Source organism: Tachysurus fulvidraco, chromosome 8 (assembly GCF_022655615.1).
Source record: "Tachysurus fulvidraco isolate hzauxx_2018 chromosome 8, HZAU_PFXX_2.0, whole genome shotgun sequence".
Lineage (NCBI taxonomy): Eukaryota > Metazoa > Chordata > Actinopteri > Siluriformes > Bagridae > Tachysurus > Tachysurus fulvidraco.
The window spans coordinates 7,550,423-7,555,422 of NC_062525.1; the positions used below are offsets into that span (position 1 = coordinate 7,550,423).

General features: G+C 37.2%; 1 protein-coding gene across 2 annotated transcripts in view; it reads left to right on the top strand.

The window, feature by feature from the left end:
• dock1 (dedicator of cytokinesis 1) overlaps nucleotides 1-5,000 on the top strand; it is a 261,452-nt gene that overhangs the window by 103,505 nt on the left and 152,947 nt on the right. The window lies entirely within an intron of this gene.

A 5,000-nucleotide genomic window follows, 5' to 3' on the forward strand; every position in this document is an offset into this window, starting at 1 on the left:
GTACACTGAGCATATTTGCTCATGCCTTTAAGAAGAGTATCATGACCTTCAGGAACAAGAACTCAATTTCACGCTGACTTCTTATAAAGCCAGCACCACCTGCTGAGTGACCCATAATCTAAAGAAGGTTTTTAATCACCAGGCCCCAGTGAAATTAATCAGCCTAATTGATCATATCATGAGCACATGCATCATTAAACACCCTTCTATTTCTGAGTGTAGGTCATTTTGTTTTAGTTTGGTTTTGAAAACTTTTGCTAAGATTGATATTTATTTATTTTTTACACATTTTAGCGAAATGCAACCATCAGATATCTGCACCCAATTATTTGTGCTGCTTTACTAAGAGCATCAGGTCTGTCTCCAGAAACATGATGCATTATGTTGCTCTGTTTTGACGGGCAGGAGATACTCAGGAAATCAATCTGACAACAAAATATCTTACCAGTTCCCTCAAAGCTGAGGGATGAGTGATTTTTATTTATTTGTTTGTTTGTTTGTTTGTGTATTTATTTCTGTTTATTTCTATTCATATATATATTGATTTATTTTTAAGCACAGTTGTCCCTGGTTAAGAAATAAAAACCTTTTTTTCCCCTTTACTTTAATTTTTTTTTTTTTAAATTTATTTATTTAAATCAAACATTATTTATATTCTTCTAAACCTTTGTCACTCTCTTTCCAACAAAACAAATGTAAACTAAATATTAGTTTGTAGTTGAATGGAATTAAGCAACCGACACCATGATTCGGTAGCACTAGAATAAATACGAGTAAATGTGCTTCTCCTGATCAAGAACTAATGTGTAATAATTAGCAAAGAGTGGAAAAGGAAATCTGCAGGAGAAGGACTGGACAAGGAAGCAGGAGTAACACATGAACCAGTGATTAAAGGTTTACACTAAATTATATTAGAAATATTCCATCAAACATTTTTTTTTTTTTGCTACTGAGACTCATAAACATGGTAGAAAAATATCACACATACATTAAAGGCACAGTGAAATGCTTTCTTCACATTTCCCAAATGTGGAGGTTGGAGACAGAGTACAGGGTTGGCATGATCCAGTGCCCCTGGAGCAGAGAGGGTTAAGGGCCTTGCTTAAGGGCCCAAAAGTGGCAGTCTGGCAGTACATTGGCTTGAACCCTGATCCTACAATCAAAAACCCAGAGCTTTAACCACTTGAGCCACCAGTGTCGCACAGGAGAGTCATATAAGGACGTCCTCAATAATGCAATAAACTCCAAAGGGATCTTCGAGCGCACAGCATGAAGGCAGCAAGCTTCAAAATTCTGTTTCAGCAGCACAAGACTGAGCCAGCTGAGCAAATTTATGCATTATAAGATGGCTTAGTGTATGCATTTTCTCCCTGGATGCTATGCAGAGACTTTTGTGACCTTTGTGTTGTAAAGCAACGTGTCATGTCTAATCAAGCAGCAGTCTAAGATATATGGAGCGTTATTGTTTGGATTTTTCAGCTAGCCTTCTACTTTTACATATGAATGTGGATTACGCATCAGTGGTACTCACTTTATCAAAATTCTCACACAATTAAAGTGGACTTTTGAACAGTGGCCAAATCTTTAGAGATCAATATTAATCCGAGTCTTTAAATCCTGATTGGTGTTCGAATAGACTATCTGACTGTTGCTAATAAAGCCGTCTCACGTTGTCTATGAAGCAGTGTTTTTTTTTTTTTTTTTTTTTTTAATCTAAAATGTCAGTAACCTTCTTACACTAAGGTCAGGGTTTGTTTGCTGAACGACTATCCTGGCAAAACATGTTAAACCTCGACAGATCAACTGTTATCTTTCTTTCAGCGCTTAATTAAACCGATTGTTGACTGAAATTTACAAACCCTGCTCTAAATGATATTGCTAAATTCAGACACAGCTTGATTTCAATTCCCATAGCATTATGGCTAAAGGTTAACATGTGTTTGCTCTCTGTGCCAAGATGAAGCCTTTTTAGTGGCAGCTTTTATAGTTTTGTCTGAAGCGATAGATTATATGAATCTGGAGTATGGTTTAGTGGGGGTTTATTTTTTCTGCTGGTTTTCCTGATAGTTTCACTACAACGTCAAGATGACCGCTCGTTAAGCACATCGGAAGTGCGTGTTTAATATAACCGTGCGAATGTCGAAGTGGTCGACGGTTAGCTAGAAGAATGTGTCTGGGAGTCGCATGTGGTATGTGGTAGCCTAGTGGTTAAGGTGTCGGGCTACCAATGGGAAGGTTGTGAGTTCGATCCCATGTCCACCAAGCTGCCACTGAGCAAGTTGGTCCCCCTTAACCCTTAATGTAAGTCAAGGGCATCTGTCAAATGCTGTAAACGTAACATGTCGGAGCTGGAAATTAACTCTGTGTATATTGTGTCGTGTAATGCGAACAAATTTGTTCATAGAACTTGGTAGGTATCAACAGCTACTAATATATCTAAAAAGCTTGTCTTTATTAATCTTTGTCAAAGAGCAGAATGAAATTAATTAATTAAAAAAAAATATTATATTCGTGGATTAAAACGTATCATATTCATGCTCAAATATCGTTTAAATATGCGAGTTCCCAAGTTGCGAAGGAGACGTATTCCGATGACCTCGTCGTAACTGGAAAATATGGCAAATCGAACCATGACCTAGTCTACCCAGGAGTCTAAAAGAATGCTGATCACTATGGGGTAGTATACTGTAATAGGTTAATAATATAACTAATTACAATACATCTGGCTATTGCAATCTTATAGAAAGTTTCTTCAGTAAATAATACTGAATATATTCTATAAAAATTTGAACATTGGTGCTAACCATAAAATGAAATCGTTAAGCTACGTGTCATACACACATTGATGTATCGTATCCTATCGTAGCGTATTGTACTCACCGGTATTGTGATTAGGTTGTCGGAGGCTACAATAACTTAGTTGTCGGAAGATGAGGATGGCGATGATAAAGGAGAAAAAAAAAATGCACGCTCCCTAATTTTTCCTTGTAAGGTTTTTCACAATACACTGCTACGATTGCCTGCCATGTGAAATCCAAAATAGCTATCGTCCATTGTAAGATCGAAAGTTGAACCATCATAACTCGGACAGTGGCTGTAATGTGAATGCAGTTTCTTTGAAAATGGCTCATTTTAGAAAAACTGGCAATAAAAACTTAAGTAACTCATCAATTCTTGGATCGTTATTTCTTCTAAGCCAATGTATGAATGTACGAACAGACAAAAAGAAGCACGATTTTTCTTAAATGATGTTTATATAGTAAAGAATATTCAATCTATTTTACACTTTTTTTTTACGATTAATACATGTGGCACAATCTGAACAATATTTTATTTCTTTTAGTATAATTTTTTTATTTCTTAAGATTGGTTTTCATTTCACTGCAAGCTGTACACTGTATACAACTTTGTATATACATAGTTAACGACTAGAAACAGAGCATTTAATGACTAATTAGTTAAGAAGAAAAGATTTCGATGAAAATATTTACTTCATTAAATGTAGATAGACTTTTCTTTTCATGTTGTTGTTGATGTACGAAATTGTCACAGAAGTGTCTTAAAGTCCACAAATGAAAAGTCACTATTTGGCGGTAAATCGTATGCGTTTTTGTTTTAAACGTGTTTGACAGAGCGAGTCAAAGACACAGATCCGGTATCGTCTGTTTCTGCGGCTGAACATTATTATTGATTTTATTTAAAATTCTCCTTTCGGTGCTAAAACTCATCATCACAGTTAAATAACTGTTAAATCATCCAATTACCTTAATGTCTGTGATTAGTGATGATTGTTTATTTCCATCTGAAACGCTTCAGTCACAGCAGTGTGTTAGGAGGCCATGTGTTACTGGGACAATACATCCTTTCTTTATTGGTACCGGCTACAGTTAGCCTTAAGCACAAACAGCCAGCCTGCATCTTTATTTCTGTTGCAAGGTCATGTGCTGCTTTGCATTTGGCTTCTCTGTTTAACTCTTACCTGCGAGGGAAGTCCGTCTGATCCCCGTGGACCTCACAGGTCTTCTCATGATGTGATGTGTGGGAGCATGGCATGTAGCACAGCCCAGTCGTTCCTGTGTTAGCCTCTGAGATGATAGTTCCCCAGGTCATAAGCATGGGAGATTACTAAAGAGGCTACAGATGCATTATATTGCCAGGAAATGATGGATGCAGTAAAATGAGCTCAAGAGAAATGGAGAGATTGTTCCTGGGATCAGGCGTCGCTGCTACAAATTTTAACGGGAGATTAATGATAGTGTGTCCCATCCTTGAGACGTTCAAAAGACAAAGTGACAAATGTGTGCGAATGAATGCAGTTGTGAGTGCTTGGATTATTAATGGCTCAGTATGGATGCTGTTCTGTGTCCGTTAGACAGTTGGAGGCTATAATAAGGTACCGCGGCCCTGCTTGTTCACACTGTATAATGAGTTTCCATTTCCTCTCTTTTCCCACATTTCTCTGTCTTCCTAATTTCTCTCACTCGCACTTGTACATAATGTTCCGTTATGGATCTTGTGTTGTACGTCGCTTAAATGCGTCTCTGAGATGTCTCTTGCTGTACGACGACCTTTTTAAGTATTCCAGCTCGTTTCAGCTCGCCTTGTTTGCACTGGTTTATTAGCTGATTGTGAGAGAACTCTAGAAATAATGTTTAAGCAAGATCCAAACACTTGTAAATGATGTTACTGAGGTTACAGTAATGAAGCTTCATTAATCACTGATGGAAATGCAAGTTTAATCCCTTATAGCCATATGGATTATCGAACAGGAAGTGAAGTATGACGCGTCGATTAGCGTCTCTTCCTATATAGCATGTCCTTTTCTCGTTCTTTGTTTAAGTTGGTGTGTGTTTGATTCCCAGTAGAGGTAGGCAATGGGAGTATTAATAAATTAACGTAGTATCTGTGCCATGTCAGAAAAGTGCATCAAGATGTAATGTATCACAATATTGATTTTATTTCGTATTTAACGGCTTTAATTCCCAGGACAATGCCAATCG